The following is a 20,428-nucleotide window of genomic DNA, read 5'->3' on the forward strand; positions in this document are numbered from 1 at the left end:
CAGTTTTTTGTGTTAAGAAATGCGTATGTTACATACGCATTTCTTAACACAAAAAACTGGATGTTTTAGATGCCTGGGTTGCACTACGTGCAATACCCTAACACCCAGCAAAACATTTAATCATCCACATACAGGTAGACGCATAAATATTACACAAGCTGTCACCTGTACCACCACGTATGTTATATACATGTTAACTTGTCCATGCGGACTGTCGTATGTGGGCAAGACCCAACGACAGTTCAGGGAGCGCATGGCGCAGCATCGAAGCGCCATTAAACAAGCCCTTAGCAGCGGATCGAGTGAACAGCCTGTGGCCAGGCATTTTGCCCAATATAAACATACTGTTCCCAGTCTAAGAGCTATTATCATAGACCATGTCCCCAACACTTTAAGGGGTGGGAACAGGGCTAAAATCCTTCTGCAAAGAGAAAGCAAATGGATATACTCCTTAAATACCATCGCTCCTAAAGGCCTGAATGAGGCCCTTGGACTGCAGTGTTTTCTTTAATGTATCTACCTCAGTGTTTGTCATTGTTTCTTTGTCTCTTTATTAGGTCACTATTACCCTTAGGTAGAGGAAATTATCCCCCCTAAAGGATGTATAATGTATTATGAATACCGTATCAGTTTCTATGTAGTATTGCCTCTTTTGAGGTAATCACTCACTGCTGACCATAACCTCAAATGTTCAAATGTTTTTAAATAGTTTTTAAATAGTTTTTATCTTGATATTTTAAACATTAATCTTTATATGTTTTGTTATTATGCAGGAATCGCTACGCTGTAAAAAAATGGCCGCCGTTTGTTTACATCAGTGGGCGCAGCCTAGCAACCACGATTCACTGCTGGAGTGACGTCACTGTACGGCGCCGCCGTCCCACGTGCATTGGACGCGACGGGGAAACAGCGTGGAGCACCCGGAGCGGGCGGCGACGCCGGACAGGTGAGAGCACTCTTGTTTTAATTATTTGAGTGTCACATATGCTATATATATGCTTGTACTGCACATATCACTTGTACCTTTAGTCCCTGAAGACGGGGGGATATACCCCGAAACGCCGTTGGGCGCCAATAAAGGATTTTTATCTTTATCACACCGACTGAGGAGTGCCGCAGTTATTTCTGAAGCATATCTGGAACCTGCAAAGGCCATTTGAGGGCACCCCCAGCAAGCTATCTCTGGAGCCAGTGAGTGCCGGGCATAAAAACGTCTGTATATATATATATATATATATCGTTGTGTGCGGTCTGGTACTCCTGCCTTTGTAGAGGGTATAGCTTCACCCGGTGCCTTCTCTTTAGAGAAAGTATATCATAGCAGGATGCGCGGCACTCTCAGGATTTCAAATAAAGAAGTGACACTTGTATTAAGTGCAAATTTCTATGTTTCGGTTTATTTCAATAAATATATATATATGCACACACACACATTTTATTTATTAAAAATACATAAGATACATAAAAAGATACATAAAAAACGTATCTATAAAATAATATATATATATATATATATATATATATATATATATGAATATATATATATAGGGTGTGTGGTGCACTAACAGCGCTAACACTTACTCAGTGTTCTCCCAGTGTTTTACAGTTTAACAATACACACTGTAAATGATAATTACAATGTACAATAACATAAGTGAAAAAACACTCCAGAAATTATGACTGTGTCGTCGGAGGTCATCAATTTGTCCTAATTTCCGTAGGACCAAGAAAGTTCATATAGCAAAGTGGTATGACCTCTGCGCCTTCAGTGTTTTTACACAATTCGTGATACAGTAATCCTTCTCAAACATTGATATATGCGTACCAGCAAGTAGGTGGGTGCTCGCATGTAGCAATGTCTTTCAATCAAACGATGTCACTCCTTCATCTTTTCTCCTGTCGGCACGTCTCAGTGGACCATTCCGGACATGGGAAAAGTGGCAGGAAGGATTTATTAATATAAGTGCTTATTTAGTGACTTTGAAAAAGGTTTTTCTCATGAGTGCTTTGTGCATGAGAAAAATAGTTAGGTGAACTACGCCACCTTGTGGTGTATACAAAAATACACGTGTGAATCACCTTGTGAAAAAAATAGAGATTAACTTTCTTAAAAGTCAGACTCACACTCGGAGTATCTCGGTTCTGGTATCGTTTCCAGCAAGTGTTCTCCAAGAGCCTTAAAACCAAAAAAGTCTCCCAGAGAGGGAAGAACTCATAGCGTGATATTGCTTTTGTAAAAAGTACATTTATTCAAAAAACAACATATAGCGGTTTAAAAATACATAAAAACAGTAACAAGTGAACCCGTACATAGGTAAAAGAATTTGTAGCTTATCTGGTATTGATGCCAGTAGGGGATGGAGAGGTAATTTACCCAACCGGTTTCGTCCCTTTTCTCCTTATACTGGGACTTCCTCAGGGGTTAGAGATGAAGTGATCAGGGTGTGGGGGAATATATATACCCTGTGTGATTGCCCTTAATTGGGTAGCGTTCAGGAAATGAAGCTGCGTCTGCGCGCAGTTCACGCGTTGCCTTGGCAACCTCCAGGGTATAGAGTCCGTGTTTAGATGTACTGCGCATGCGCGGGCACCCCGCGGCATCGCGAGAGTACTACTAACAGTGCTTATAGATAACATTGCGCGTCTCCTGCGCATGTGCAGGAAGCTCCCAATGACGCGGCATTGTGCTCGCGCATATGCAGGAGCAGTCCTGCTACTAATGTGGGGATGCCCGCGATGACGCGGCACTGAGTCCGCGCATGCGCAGAAAAAACCTACTCGTGGTGTGGGGATGTCTGCAATGACGCGGCACTGTGCTCGCGCATGTGCAGGAACGATCCCCCTCGCAGTATGGGGATGGTGTCTATCTTCATTGCAGGCATCACTGCGATTACGCAGAAAATCCTGCTTTCATCATTATGTTATCTGGGCATTCCAATTGAATCTAAGGCAGACCATATTTGCGTATGCCTAAAGACTTAGATTTCCAAAATAAGTTTATATATAGCGTTATTCATTACACCTGTAATTATTATATCAAAAATGCATTGGCCATATTCTATACAGTATGGCTTTTAGATGTTCACAGATTCTATAAAAAAGGGGATATTATTTAAACCGTGCATTGGGGGCATAAAAGCAATATAAGCCATCCACACTGCTCAGCATGGACCTGCTGTAGCAGTGTATTGAACAGCCATACACTGTACATGCTACCCAACAAATATAAATAAAGCGATAAATTAACATGTATAGCAACAATTACAATTACAGTATCATGGTATTCTTATATCCATAGCATGTCATTCAGTGTGGATCCACTGTAATGGCATGATGGATACCCACGCCTTGCAATCCTAAACAAATTATGCAAATTTCTATGCATACAACAAGTTAAAAGAGGGAACAATTAAAATTAGATACAGATAGTATACAGACATACTACACCACTATGTGCACTCCTATGCCTCTATCTGATACATAAACTGTTGGCGTAGGTTAGAGGAAGGGTGCTATTTCATAGGAATCATTCAGTCCAAAGGGGGTCATGGTATTGAGTGAATATATCCAAAACATCTCCCTTTGTGATAATTTTCTGTCTCTATCCCCTCCCCTCTCCCCTAACGTGACATGTTCTACAGCCTTAAAACACAGATGTTCAGGGTTAGAATTGTGTGTATTTAGGAAATGTCGGGGGACAGAGTGGTTTTCCATTTTATTTTTAATAGCCCTAACATGCTCCTGTATCCTTATTTTTAGAGGCCTCTTAGTCTTGCCAATATACTTATAACCGCAAGTGCACTCCAAACAATAAATTACATAAGTAGTGAGACAGGTCATTCTTTAAAAATAAAACAAAAAAATAAAACAAAGAATGACCTGTCTCACTACTTATGTAATTTATTGTTTGGAGTGCACTTGCGGTTATAAGTATATTGGCAAGACTAAGAGGCCTCTAAAAATAAGGATACAGGAGCATGTTAGGGCTATTAAAAATAAAATGGAAAACCACTCTGTCCCCCGACATTTCCTAAATACACACAATTCTAACCCTGAACATCTGTGTTTTAAGGCTGTAGAACATGTCACGTTAGGGGAGAGGGGAGGGGATAGAGACAGAAAATTATCACAAAGGGAGATGTTTTGGATATATTCACTCAATACCATGACCCCCTTTGGACTGAATGATTCCTATGAAATAGCACCCTTCCTCTAACCTACGCCAACAGTTTATGTATCAGATAGAGGCATAGGAGTGCACATAGTGGTGTAGTATGTCTGTATACTATCTGTATCTAATTTTAATTGTTCCCTCTTTTAACTTGTTGTATGCATAGAAATTTGCATAATTTGTTTAGGATTGCAAGGCGTGGGTATCCATCATGCCATTACAGTGGATCCACACTGAATGACATGCTATGGATATAAGAATACCATGATACTGTAATTGTAATTGTTGCTATACATGTTAATTTATCGCTTTATTTATATTTGTTGGGTAGCATGTACAGTGTATGGCTGTTCAATACACTGCTACAGCAGGTCCATGCTGAGCAGTGTGGATGGCTTATATTGCTTTTATGCCCCCAATGCACGGTTTAAATAATATCCCCTTTTTTATAGAATCTGTGAACATCTAAAAGCCATACTGTATAGAATATGGCCAATGCATTTTTGATATAATAATTACAGGTGTAATGAATAACGCTATATATAAACTTATTTTGGAAATCTAAGTCTTTAGGCATACGCAAATATGGTCTGCCTTAGATTCAATTGGAATGCCCAGATAACATAATGATGAAAGCAGGATTTTCTGCGTAATCGCAGTGATGCCTGCAATGAAGATAGACACCATCCCCATACTGCGAGGGGGATCGTTCCTGCACATGCGCGAGCACAGTGCCGCGTCATTGCAGACATCCCCACACCACGAGTAGGTTTTTTCTGCGCATGCGCGGACTCAGTGCCGCGTCATCGCGGGCATCCCCACATTAGTAGCAGGACTGCTCCTGCATATGCGCGAGCACAATGCCGCGTCATTGGGAGCTTCCTGCACATGCGCAGGAGACGCGCAATGTTATCTATAAGCACTGTTAGTAGTACTCTCGCGATGCCGCGGGGTGCCCGCGCATGCGCAGTACATCTAAACACGGACTCTATACCCTGGAGGTTGCCAAGGCAACGCGTGAACTGCGCGCAGACGCAGCTTCATTTCCTGAACGCTACCCAATTAAGGGCAATCACACAGGGTATATATATTCCCCCACACCCTGATCACTTCATCTCTAACCCCTGAGGAAGTCCCAGTATAAGGAGAAAAGGGACGAAACCGGTTGGGTAAATTACCTCTCCATCCCCTACTGGCATCAATACCAGATAAGCTACAAATTCTTTTACCTATGTACGGGTTCACTTGTTACTGTTTTTATGTATTTTTAAACCGCTATATGTTGTTTTTTGAATAAATGTACTTTTTACAAAAGCAATATCACGCTATGAGTTCTTCCCTCTCTGGGAGACTTTTTTGGTTTTAAGGCTCTTGGAGAACACTTGCTGGAAACGATACCAGAACCGAGATACTCCGAGTGTGAGTCTGACTTTTAAGAAAGTTAATCTCTATTTTTTTCACAAGGTGATTCACACGTGTATTTTTGTATACACCACAAGGTGGCGTAGTTCACCTAACTATTTTTCTCATGCACAAAGCACTCATGAGAAAAACCTTTTTCAAAGTCACTAAATAAGCACTTATATTAATAAATCCTTCCTGCCACTTTTCCCATGTCCGGAATGGTCCACTGAGACGTGCCGACAGGAGAAAAGATGAAGGAGTGACATCGTTTGATTGAAAGACATTGCTACATGCGAGCACCCACCTACTTGCTGGTACGCATATATCAATGTTTGAGAAGGATTACTGTATCACGAATTGTGTAAAAACACTGAAGGCGCAGAGAATATATATATATATATATATATATAATATATATATATATATATATATAAACAATAAGAAGATTTTAGGAAATAAGAACCAAAATTCTGATCTTATCTTAATCTACCCATTAAAAGTGTGAGTAATTTGGGACTATTTCCACCTAGAGCATTAGTGGTACACCGCAGGTGGTGCTACATCCCTCGTTGTACAATACATTTTATATATGTTAATAAAAATAAATAATAAAAAATTCAAAATCGGGTTGTCTTCTGCAGATTTTCAATTATTTTTGTATATTTAGCAATTACTCAAATCCAGAATAAAGCAGATGTGTCAGAGAATGCAAACTGAGGATTTTTATTATTATTTGTATTATTATTATTACTACTACTGATTGTAATAATAATTAATATTATTAATATTATTGTTATTCCATGAAATGAATACAGTGTTTTTGTTTTACAGTTTGCGATTTGATACTTTTTCTGATTCATCTGTAGTACCATAGTAAAATATTACATTATGTTGTATTGCTTAATTCCAAATATTGAAATATTTATTTCTAAATCATACCATTTTTAAACCTTACTATTATTAATAATTAATAATTAATAATATCCCCATATAGCAAGGGGGGGGGGGGTCGTGGCCTACTCAATTACACTGCAGTACAGGTCTGCACAGCGAATCCCACTCAATAGAGATCTACCATAGATCCTATCTATATTGCAGGGAACATCAATAATTATGATGCTGGATAGTGGGTCCCAATAACAATCATGTATCTGAAATTCCTTAATTGCTCTTTACATGTTAGATGTATTATTTGGGCTGCAGTACAGAATTTTGAAGAATATGTCAGTAGGATTTCACATACAATGATTTTACTCTAAATAGGGGACACTTGTCTGCATAAGTCCTATGTTAAGTGTATATCAACCATTTGTATTGAAAAATCATTGTTTTTTTTAAAAACAAAAACAGTACAGTACAACATCCGGGACTACCAGTTCTACAAGGCATTACCCAGGGGTTCCTTTCTATTATCAAGAACCAGCTCCTTCCTGTCTCATCTCAAACAGTACTCATTATTGGTGGATGCAGCTGCAGGCTCAGTGCTATTAGTAAGAAAGAGGTCAACACAGAAAATATTCGCAAGGGCTTTCAAAAGTGGAAACCTTGTTGGTAAGATAGCCACAAGGAAGGTGAGTAGATCTGAAACACTTTTAATATTAGACAAACCCGTTAATAAGTATTTTACTATTTTGCATAGATATATTCTTCTGTAAGCACATAGAAAAAATATTCCTGCCAGAGTCTGAGTGATGTCTTATTATGACTTCTGTAGAGATATTAAGAAAAATATACAGTTTAATGTGGGACACATGTTTTATGCAAAATTGATATTTCATCTAAAAAACACTATTCACAGGGCATAATTAAGTAACATAATTTCAGTTTTAACTATGACAGATTCATTCTCTGTATGCCTCTAACTAATATAAATTGCTTGCATTTTACAGCAGAGAATATTAAATTGGGAAATTATGGCATAGTTCAACATGCGTACAAAATCAGACATTATAACTCAACTGATACCAAGCTTCTGTGTGTCTTATGTGCTAAATTTATATTCAAACTCTTCTATGGTTCAAACAGAAATGAATCAAGCATAGTTAACGAAATGTGAACATAATGAAGACTTAAGCTGTGTACACACGGAGCAATATGATTGCTGGCAATATATTGCTAGCAATATATTGCTCAGTGTTTTCCGTTTTCATCAGCGACCAGAGATGGTCGCTGATGAAAATGACACACTGCCGGGAGAAAAGGCAGGGGAAGTTGCTGGTCAGCGACCATTAGGGGACTGAAAACGGGAGCGCGCATCCCGCTCAGCGACCATATTGCCAGAGATTTTATGCCCGTGTGTACACACCTTTAGAGACATTCATACACAGGGTAGGTGCATCTATTAAGTTTTTTATGTGTACACACAGAACAATTGTTCTGTACACACAGAACAATTGGAACCAGGTTTTTTTTCTACCCTACCATTGTTATTCCCTGTCTACTTTTTGGTAATTAAATAAAACATATATAGTTCTATATTTCCAATTATTCTGTAAGTCTTTTAGTTGCTTTCAGTCTTTCTTACACTGAAACACATCTGTTTTTTTCTCCAAAAATATTTAAACCAGGTATTGATAAAAAAAAGAAAAATCATAAAATATACTGTGGTTAAATGTAAAATTGAACAAGAAAATCAATATTTTATTTTACAATTGTATCACATTTATCATTCTTGTACTACATCCAACCTAGTTATTTATTTAAGGCATGAACTTAAGGCACTAACTTAAACAAGGGAGAACATTTCTGAAATGCTCACCTTTAGGAAAATAAGATCATTATTAGAATTATTAGTTTAAAAAATATATAAAAAAATACTGCATCACAACCTATTTGTATTTGCCATAGTGTTTAGCAGGTTAAAACTTTATTTAAATATTTTTCGGTACTCTTTACCTAGAACGGCGCCCGTCGCGGGCATCGCGGGTACATTTATGTGTGGCCGCGACGCGACAGACGCGATGCCCGCGATTTCCCATTGAAACCAATGTTAAACATGGAAATCGTGTCGGTCGCGTCGCGGCCGGTCATAAATGTACCCGCGATGCCCGCGACGCGATGCTCCCGATTTCCCATAGGAATCAATGTTAAAAGGCGCGATGGACCCGATTTTACTGTTAAATGGCTCAATCCACCCGATTTGGCCATAGGAATCAATGTTAAATGGGCCACAGAGCCCATTAACCCTTAAATGTCCCCCCAAATTTTTAACGCCACCCCACGATCCACGCCAACCCGAAGCGTGGCAAGCGCAGCGAGCCCGCGAGGGGCGGCGGTACGCGTCCTCCGACCTTTTCATGCCCTACTATCCACTACGGCGTGGTGTGAGAATATAATAGTGTGGCGAGCGCAGCGAGCCACCGAGCCCGAAGCGTGGCGAGCGCAGCGAGCCCCGCGAGGGGCCGCGGATACCTTCACAGTTATGCGCGTCCCCTCGCGGGCTTCACAGGTGTCCGTGGCGACGCGGACACCTGTGAAGCCCGCGAGGGGACGCGTCTACCTGTGAAGGTATCCGCGTCCCCTCGCGGGGCTCGCTGCGCTCGCCACGCTTCGGGCTCGGTGGCTCGCTGCGCTCGCCACACTATTATATTCTCACACCACGCCCTAGTGGATAGTAGGGCATGAAAAGGTCGGAGGACGCGTACCGCCGCCGCTCGCCACGCTTCGGGTTGGCGTGGATCGTGGGGTGGCGTTAAAAATTTGGGGGGACATTTAAGGGTTAATTTGGCCTATTTGGCCCCAAATCGGGTCCATTGAGGCATTTAACAGTAAAATCGCGGTCAATCTGCCGTTTTAACATTGTTCCCTATGGGAAAATCGCGGTGATCGCGGTCATCGCGGGCATCGCGGCCATCCCGATTTACCTGCGATGCCCGCGATGACCGCGATCACCGCGATTTTTACCCCCGACGCCCGCGATTTCAATCGTGGGCGCCGTTCTAGGTAAAGAGTACCTATTTTTCTATTATTGGTTATTTAAACTGTTAAAATTAGTGGCTGAATAAAGTAGTAATCTCTTTGTACTGTCAAAAATAATAAAATTTGTAATGGTAATAGTTGACTGTAAAAGAAACAGTATAGTTTTAAATACTGTGCAAGCAAATTTTGCCATTTATGAAGTAGGTTCCATGGATTGGCTTCAATCATACCAAAATATTACAGAAGAGTCATGTGCTGCAAAGCTGCCTTGTTCATTTACAGTAGTTCCACTTTGGCAATGAAATGTGTTCAGCGATTATAAAACATGGTGGCTTGGAAACATACTGGATGTGATGCTCTATGTCCTTAAATGTTGCATGCATGGCATTGAGCTATGTATAATGTAAATTTAACAGCATTTACATCTAAATGTAAATGAAAGGAGACAAGACAATTATGGTAAATTTCAATATGCCATGTGTGGATGATAATCTTCCATTTGCTAAATCAAGTACATTATGGTTTGCTGGCAAGGTATATCTCCTAAGTAATATCACAGGCAACCAACACACAAGGAATACATCATATATTCAGTTTTTATAATGGAAAAGTAGTATAAAAAGTGGCAAGCGCAGCGAGCCCGCGAGGGGCGGCGGTACGCGTCCTCCGACCTTTTCATGCCCTACTATCCACTACGGCGTGGTGTGAGAATATAATAGTGTGGCGAGCGCAGCGAGCCACCGAGCCCGAAGCGTGGCGAGCGCAGCGAGCCCCGCGAGGGGCCGCGGATACCTTCACAGTTATGCGCGTCCCCTCGCGGGCTTCACAGGTGTCCGTGGCGACGCGGACACCTGTGAAGCCCGCGAGGGGACGCGTCTACCTGTGAAGGTATCCGCGTCCCCTCGCGGGGCTCGCTGCGCTCGCCACGCTTCGGGCTCGGTGGCTCGCTGCGCTCGCCACACTATTATATTCTCACACCACGCCCTAGTGGATAGTAGGGCATGAAAAGGTCGGAGGACGCGTACCGCCGCCCCTCGCGGGCTCGCTGCGCTCGCCACGCTTCGGGTTGGCGTGGATCGTGGGGTGGCGTTAAAAATTTGGGGGGACATTTAAGGGTTAATTTGGCCTATTTGGCCCCAAATCGGGTCCATTGAGGCATTTAACAGTAAAATCGCGGTCAATCTGCCGTTTTAACATTGTTCCCTATGGGAAAATCGCGGTGATCGCGGTCATCGCGGGCATCGCGGCCATCCCGATTTACCTGCGATGCCCGCGATGACCGCGATCACCGCGATTTTTACCCCCGACGCCCGCGATTTCAATCGTGGGCGCCGTTCTAGGTAAAGAGTACCTATTTTTCTATTATTGGTTATTTAAACTGTTAAAATTAGTGGCTGAATAAAGTAGTAATCTCTTTGTACTGTCAAAAATAATAAAATTTGTAATGGTAATAGTTGACTGTAAAAGAAACAGTATAGTTTTAAATACTGTGCAAGCAAATTTTGCCATTTATGAAGTAGGTTCCATGGATTGGCTTCAATCATACCAAAATATTACAGAAGAGTCATGTGCTGCAAAGCTGCCTTGTTCATTTACAGTAGTTCCACTTTGGCAATGAAATGTGTTCAGCGATTATAAAACATGGTGGCTTGGAAACATACTGGATGTGATGCTCTATGTCCTTAAATGTTGCATGCATGGCATTGAGCTATGTATAATGTAAATTTAACAGCATTTACATCTAAATGTAAATGAAAGGAGACAAGACAATTATGGTAAATTTCAATATGCCATGTGTGGATGATAATCTTCCATTTGCTAAATCAAGTACATTATGGTTTGCTGGCAAGGTATATCTCCTAAGTAATATCACAGGCAACCAACACACAAGGAATACATCATATATTCAGTTTTTATAATGGAAAAGTAGTATAAAATATGTATATAGGAGGTCATTTGGGGTGTCTTTATTTTTTATTATGCAGGCAGCAGAAAAGTAGACCAACTTTTAGCCATCTCTCATCGTAACCTTGTGTTACATGCTCACTTCTACCAAGTCATCTGTCAGCCCCTCCCCTACAGAATGTAAGCTCTCATGAGCAGGGCACTCTCTCCTCGTGTGCTTTTTCCTCTTTTAGTATATTTTTTACTTCATACCCATTTCAACGACACCTAATCCTATGTATCTGCTACCCTAATGATTATTTCAGTGTCCTGTTCCTTGATGCAACAAACTTTGTATACCATGTACTTGTCTTACATTGTCTAGTACTGTAAGTTGTTATTATCTTGTTTCTCATTTCTTTATATATTATGTTAGGCGCTGTGAAACCCTTGTGGCATCATAAAAATAAATAAACAATGATAATAATAATAATATTAAAAAAACAAGTGTTTAAATTAAAATAAAGTTGAATTCTGACATTATGGTCATAAATAGGTAAGTAAGTAAGTAAGTAAGTTTTATTTATATATTGCACTTTCTCCAACAGGACTCAAGGCACTTTACAGACATTAAAAATAACGATGCACATACTGTAATACAAAGGGTTATCAGTACAAGGAACAAGTATATTTTTATACACAAAGTAAGTATATGGTTTAATTTGTGAATATTAGGGTACATTAACTCTCATGTGAGTGGGTATTAATATTTTTGAGATTGAACATTTTATTCTCTTATTAGTGCCTATAGTTAGGGGTGATCTATAGTTCTTGGATTTTATGGATTCCTACTTAGTCTAGGTGTGTGATGTGAATTAAGCTCGACTACTATGTTAATTATGTGCTCTTTTGTTTGAAGGGCTAATAGTATGTTACTTTGTGATATTTATTAACTTTGTATATATGTGTAATTTTGCTATATTTGGGGCTATAAGTTATCAGTTTGTTATATAATTTTGTTATGTGCAATGTGTTAATAATGTGCTCTTGTGTTAGAAGGTTTGATGGTGTGTTATTTTGTGAATTTATTAACTTTATATTATATGTGTCAGTTTTTAATCTACTATATTTATTAGTGGGGGCTGCAGGATCTCAGTTTGCTATATTATTTTTGTCATGTGCGATGTGCTTTGTTGTGCATTCTAGGTGACAGAGGATAGTATATTGAACTATATGATTACACTATTCTTCTAAATGGTGAAGACAGATTGTGCATTTACAATAGTTACTACAATAATATCATACTTCCAAAGAATAAGTGCATTTACAATGGTTGTTGTTATACTACCAACTAATAGCTCTTATAAGCCAACATAATGGTTTTATTTATAACAACATCATATTTTTGTATTTAAACATTCTATACAAAAAAATTTTTGTCACCATAGGGAATTTAGGAAGAGGAAAACTTTAGTAATTGTATGAAAAATTATTTTAAGAATTAGGATGCTGACTTCCATATGTGTTTGCTTTCATACAAAATATATATATTTACTAATATGTTGGAATAAGACAGAAAAGAATGTATTGAGTTGAAGTATATGTGGGGTGGGACTGATTATGACTAGGAGCGTTGATCATAAAAATGAAACCACATCTATGTTTTCGTTGAGCCCATGTGGAACAAGTGTGTTGAGCGAAAAGATCCAAAAGCTTTCGCGTTTTGACAGACTCAGCTCTCTATCACCTCCTCGGGGGTCCAACTTGATACATTCCAAAACTGTAAAGGAGAAGTTTTCTTTGTCAATCCTTGAGCTATGTTTTTCGCAATAGTGTCTTGATAGACTGTGTAGCATGAATTTGTTTTTTTATATTACGCATATGTTCTTGTATACGTAACTTAAGTAGTCGCTTTGTCTTTCCAATATATGAATAACCGCAACTACATTTTATCTTGTAGACTACAAATGTAGTATTGCACGTGCAGTTAGAATTCAATCTGAGGGTTTTGTTTGAATCAATTTTATGTTGGAATGATGTTTTTTCCATAAATTTACAACAAATACACCGCTGACATGGTACACATTGATTGGAAGTATTTAAGAATGTTCTTTTCGGGACTGGGTCCAAGTTTGAGTTTCTTAACCTACTTGGAGCAATTATGCTTTTCAAATTTGGAGGGGTTGGTTTTGTTTGCAAGATGCAAAACAAAAGAAAGCAAACGCTTTTTGGGCGCACTCTTTAGAAAAATGTAGAGTTAATTTATTTAAAACATAACTTTTATTATGGACTTGTTAAAATAAGACTGCATGGCGCATAAATACAATAAACATCGTTCTGCATGTGCAATTCGTTTAATTTTTGTTGTGTGGTACTTTTGGATAATAAATAATATATCATATATCAATAATATGAAGAAGATAGCCACACATATAATTTGTCATTAATTGCATATAGTCATCAAAGGTATAGTGACCTGAGTGACCAAAGGTGGCAAAAATGAGTTATTTGTCCCCAACTGTGACAGACAAAGATGGGAACAACAAACTCCAAACCGCTATCCGCAACGGGACAGACAACCCAAGGAGCGGGGATATCAAAGTTACAGATAATTAATTTATCATCACATGTACTATCAGAAGCCCAACAAGAAGTATTACAAAAAGGACTAACCTTCTGCCCAACCTCTAACTTTGATCGATTTCAGTGGGAGACGAATCTTCAACTTTTCGGTCGTAAGCTATTGCTCACAAAATTTCATGCTAAAAAAGAACAGAATGAAACACCAGCCACCATCTGGACTAGCCAGGAAGAGGAAGCACTTGCCATTCTGGAAGACCTGGATGGTGATGACGAGCCTAAAGAACCATCAAGTAGACCTAGATGTAAGAAAAGGTCCACCTTTTTTCCTCCCATTAACATCTGTCCGGAAGTACAGGTCTTTACAAATTTGGTTTCACGTGATTTGGACAAATTACAATTAAGAACAAACAAAATGTACAACAGTAACATTACAAGAACCCAGAGGGAGGCCATCCAGGAGATAAAACAATGGGAGGATGTGATACTCAAACCGTCAGATAAAGGAGGCAATATTGTCATCTGGCCTTTGCAATTATACCTCAAGGAAGCAGATAAACAACTGAATGACACCACATGCTATACCAAGACATTATTTGACCCCACCTCAAACTTCAAGATTCTATACGACCGGATCATAGACAAAGCTAGAAACAACAATATCATCTCAAAAAGTGAACACCAATTCCTCCAAACTCCACATCCAAGGATTGCCACATTTTATATGTTACCTAAGGTACATAAGAATATCAATGAACCACCTGGACGACCCATAGTATCGGGCAATGGGGCCCTTATAGAACAGGCATGTATTTTCCTAGATACTCACTTAAGGAAACATGTACTCTCACTACCATCATACACACAAGATACAGCTGATGTGTTGAGAAAACTTAATGAAATATACCTGGAGGAGGATGAGTACTTGGTGAGTATGGATGTCGAGGCACTATACACCAGTATAAAACATGATCTGGGTATCCAAGCGGTTAAATTTTTCCTGGAAATGGAAGAAACAGATGACTTCCACCTCTTCCTCCTAGAATTACTGGATTTTGTCCTCAAGAAGAATTATTTTATCTTCAACAGTCGATACTACATCCAAGGAAGAGGCACTGCTATGGGCGCAGCTTGTGCCCCAACCTATGCAAACCTCTTCCTTGGATGGTGGGAACGTGAACACGTGTTCAATGACAGCAATTCCGTCTATGAAAGCAGCATCAGTACTTGGATGAGATACATAGACGATATCCTCCTGATCTGGAAGGACTCTGAACAACAACTGACTCAGTTTGTGGATAACTTGAATAACAACTCATTAAACTTGAAATTAACATACGAACATAATCAATCAAGCATTACATTCCTGGATTTGAGAATCTACAGAGGACAAGATAATAAAATCGAGACAGAGCTCTTCAGGAAAACCACGGCTACGAACACTTTGTTACACCAATCCAGCGCTCACTTCCCACCCACGATTACTAACATACCAAAGGGTGAGTATTTAAGATTGAGAAGAAACTGTTCAAGCGATGAAGTGTATAAATCCAAAAGTAAAGATCTGGCGGAGAGGCTGAAGATTAGAGGATATTCTAACAGGTCCATAAAAAAAGCACAACAAAGTATCCATACAACGGATCGGTCAAGAATCTTATTCCAGAACGCACAATCCCCGTCGAAAACCACAGATAACACCATCAGATTTGTTGGTAACTTCTGTTCTCAATGGCGACAAATAAAAGACATTATCCAAAAACATTGGCCCATCATCATGAGTGATGGTGATTTGGCAGCCAAGTTGAAACCAAAGGTAGACATGAGATGGAGGCGGGCCCCAAACCTCAAAGACCAACTTGTACGGAGCCATCTTACAAGAGAGAAGTCTAGAACCACTTTACCCAAAGGGAGCTATCCATGTGGCAACTGCAAGATATGTCAATATATCAAGAAGACCAATGAGATAGTGGACAAACATGACCAGACCTTTCCTATCAACGATTACTTTAATTGCAAAAGCAAAAATGTAATATATTGTATCACATGCGAATGCAACATGCGATATGTAGGAATGACCTCACGGATGTTGAAGTTGAGAGCGTTAGAGCACTTGGGTAATATCCGAAATGCCCCCACCGATATTCAGAAGATGAAACAATTAACTACAGTGGCCAGACATTTTTATCGAGCTCATAATGGAAAACCCAAGGGATTTTCAATTTGTGGTCTGGAACAGATTCATCTGGGCCAAAGAGGAGGAGACCTCAATGTAATATTACTCCAAAAAGAAAGCAAATGGATCTTTCGCCTGGGATCACTAGCCCCACATGGTCTAAATGAGGACATTAAATATGGATCCTTTCTCAAATAATTAAACAATTTAACCTTCATCAATAACCTTAACAATCAAGGCCATTAAGGACAGGCCTTCCTCAAACCATTATCTAATCATCTAATTCATTCATCACATCCATAAGGCGTCACATACCTCACCTAATAATCACACCATCCTATCCACATCACTATGTTCCACACTCTATTTCCCTTTTTTGAGTGAATTTTCACGTTTTTTTCACAGTATATCAATTGCAGTTCACAGTCTAATCATTCCTGGGTTTATCCCCTCTTATTTTTACATGCACCTTAGACCCACAGGGTCCCCATCACAAGTGCATCAACTTTCACCTCACTTTTTGGTATCTTGCATACTTTCAACTACAATATCTATTATTTATTATTTTCGAGTCATTAATTCACAGCTTCACGGCAGCCACTAATGTGGCAAGCCAGCACGATCACTGTTCACCTTAACACTTTCAAACGGGTGGCACAACACTGGTACTACCACAGCAGCCCTAAACAGGGTAATAATCCAATTTTTTGTATCCCCAAGCCACCCCTAATCTACCATAGATCCAGGCCCTTCCAGGTCCCTCATTGCCTAACCGGTTTATATGGGTCTCTCTCCCTTTTTTCCCCCTCTTTTTTCCCCCTCTTTTTTTGCCCCCCCCAAGTTGGTCTCATGTATATACCACCCATCAAGGTCTCCGGTATAACCTGCCCAATCATAGACTTTATAGGCTCCTGTTTCAAAGTTCCACTTCCTTTCTCCAAGAAGGAATAATCAATCAGAACAACAACAACCCAAAAGGTATAATTATAACAAACAGCAAACCAATACCTTCAAGAAATTACTTTAAATAAAAACAAAAATAACAAATAAATAAAAAATAACAAAATACTAAATTAAAAAATTAAAAAATTAAAAATTTATAAATAAAAAAATTTATTAATAAAAAACTAAAAACTTTTTCTTCAACAAAAACAACTATAAAAATAAAAAACGAAAATTTAACAAAATTAATCACCAAAGTGTTACTATCAAAAGTTCTTGCTGTACATTTTAGCACATCATTACCAATTCCACCTATATTTACAGCAACTATCAGTCTTCTAACATTAAAACCTAGCAAAAGCAATATTAAACAGCTGAGAATTGACACTCAGTAATACTCATCATGAGCTATAGGCTCCACAAACGGTCAATCAAAGGTTACTGCTCAACAATTGGTCAGGAAACTGAATAAAGGGCAGTTGCCCTTAAACAAGATGGCGCTGCATGAAGAAGCCAACGGAGGCGAAACACGTGTCCTACCCAGCGCCCCACGTTACTATTCAGCAGTCAGAGACGGACCTGTGCTCCCTCACCACCCCCCGAGCCTACTGCCAGTTCCCGCTGTCATTCCACCGACGAATCGGCTCCCTCACGCTAGCCGCGGCACTCGGCGGCCAGTGACCTCATCATCAGCCGCATCAGAGTCCGCACTCCCTACACCCGGACGGACTGTGTCACTCGCCCAGCCAATTGCCGGCTGAGGACAACGCACAGCATCAGAGCAGCCAGCTCTCCCCGTACACCACAAGGATCAGGTACTGGAGTTGCCACAATCTGTGGTATACTCCATAATTATAATCTCTGCCATCTCTGTTACATTATATTTGTTGCTCCAGAACACCAGGTAATATAAACGCCTGCCACGTTTTACCTATAGGGTGCCAGCTAACAGTACTGTGTTTAATCATATATTTCCTCCGGAGGAGCAAAACTTAATATTCTTGTATATATGACATTTCTGTGGATAATTGCCATCAACTAACTTTTTGCTATTCTTTTATAATATATACAGTTGTGACCTAATTACTCAAACAAAGAGGCACACTGCATCTCTTGGAGCAATCTCCTCGTGTAAAGAAACATTGTTGAAAGGCTATAAATGATTGTTTAAGTTTTGTCAGAGGTCATCATCTGCGGTTTCTTTGTATTGTATACAGCTGAGACCAAATTATTCCATCAACCAGGCACACAGCATCTTTATGAGCAACAATCTTATACAATGATACACTGTTGTTAAAACCACCAATTGACTTTAAAGCATTGTTAAAACCTGTTAATATGGGACTACATCAATAAGTAAGGTATTACATAACAATCCTTTATTCTCTCAGATATTGTATCCAATTTAGTTTTCAATCCATCACCAGCTGCCAGCTATTGAATTTCTAAAAGCTCTTATGATCATTGGTGTGAGACTTATATATCTATATACTTATATCTAACAAATTACATAATTTTCTGCCCCAACTTTTTGGGCCCAGTATCCACAATTAATGGGGATATTTAGCAGTTAACCTGAGCTGTCGGGTCGTGACCCAACTCGTAACGAGTGTACCACCATACCTCACTGGAGTGCCCAAACCCATCTCGAACTTGGAAGCCAAGCAGTGAAGGGCCAGGGCAGTATCCAGGTGGGTGACCCCTGGAGAAGTCCAGGTGTGGTATTTTGTTTTAGGTATCCAAGTCAACTGACTGACAGCACAGGAGCCGCCTACTGCTTTTTCTCATAATTTCTTGCCAACCTTGGCAGTAATTGTTTCAGTTTATTTGCCAATTTAGGCAGCAATTATTGAATAGATTTACCTAGTAACGTGGGGTCACGGAAACCCCATCTGTTTCACAGTTGGGGACCAATAACTCATTTTTGCCACCTTTGGTCACTCAGGTCACTATACCTTTGATGACTATATGCAATTAATGACAAATTATATGTGTGGCTATCTTCTTCATATTATTGATATATGATATATTATTTATTATCCAAAAGTACCACACAACAAAAATTAAACGAATTGCACATGCAGAACGATGTTTATTGTATTTATGCGCCATGCAGTCTTATTTTAACAAGTCCATAATAAAAGTTATGTTTTAAATAAATTAACTCTACATTTTTCTAAAGAGTGCGCCCAAAAAGCGTTTGCTTTCTTTTGTTTTGCATCTTGCAAACAAAACCAACCCACCCTCAGTTATTGCTACTGAACGCTGGGCGCACCACCAACCAAATAACCACCAGTATTCATGACCATGTGGTTTCTATGTTGGTTACAACAAAATTTGATTAATTAACTACAATTAATCCAGCTGTGCGGGCCCTTCCCCACCCTTTCCTTTCAAATTTGGAGCCCTTCTGTATGTTATCAATGGTTTTGTTGGTAAGTTTGGCCCGAGAATGGGGTCCTTTAATAGAATTGGCCAATGTTTTTCCAGTATTCTTTTTGTTTTGTTGTTCTCTCTATTAAATTGTGTGACAAATGGACGGCTTTTGTTTCCCAAAAGATTTATGCTATTTGTTTTTTCTTTTTCTTCCAGTAATGTTCCTCTATCTCTTTGGAAAGCTTTTGTCTGTGCATCTTTAATTTTGTCAGGGTTGTAGCCCCTCTCAATAAATTGTTCCCCTAATTTGGCTGATTGAGTCCAATAGTCGGCATCATTACTACAATTACGTTTCAGTCTTAAAAACTGTGCAAATGGCACTCCGTTTTTCCATCTTGGGAGATGGCAGCTGGATTGGGGTATGAAACTGTTAGCATCTACTTGTTTGAAATACTTTCTTGTCGATACTATTTTTCCGGGTTCTCCAATTAATTCTAGATCCAAGTAATCAATTGTTTTCTGGTCTGATTTATGTGTGAACTGTAGGCCAAAGTGTTTTTTGTGCAAATGGGCCATTAGTTTCTCGATGTCATCTGCATTTCCCCTCCAAATGATTATTATATCGTCAATATATCTTTTATATAGGAGCATGACTGAAAAATAAGTTGATTCATACAGGTAAGTCTCCTCCCACACTGCCATTACTAAATTTGCATATGAAGGTGCAAATTTTGTGCCCATTGCTGTGCCGTGAATTTGTAAATAAAATTTCTTATTAAATTCAAAATAATTATGGTTCAAAATGTAGAGAATACTGTCCAGTATAAATTTAGTCATTCCTGCGGATAGATTTTCGTCTCATTGTAAGATGTTTTTGATTGCTTCAATGCCCTCTTTGTGTGGTATGGAAGAATACAGGGCCTGTACATCTATGGTAATCCATGTCATGTCTTCTGACCAGATTAGGTTTTTCAGCTTTC

General features: G+C 39.4%; 1 protein-coding gene and 1 pseudogene across 3 annotated transcripts in view; one reads left to right on the forward strand and one right to left on the reverse strand.

Annotated features, from left to right (window-relative positions):
• Positions 1 to 20,428, reverse strand: part of TENM1 (teneurin transmembrane protein 1) — a 726,432-nt gene that overhangs the window by 497,842 nt on the left and 208,162 nt on the right. The window lies entirely within an intron of this gene.
• Positions 18,682 to 18,800, forward strand: LOC146039872 (5S ribosomal RNA; annotated as a pseudogene).

This window comes from Crinia signifera, chromosome 9 (genome assembly GCF_055691185.1).
Source record: "Crinia signifera chromosome 9, ASM5569118v1, whole genome shotgun sequence".
Taxonomy (NCBI): Eukaryota; Metazoa; Chordata; class Amphibia; order Anura; family Myobatrachidae; genus Crinia; species Crinia signifera.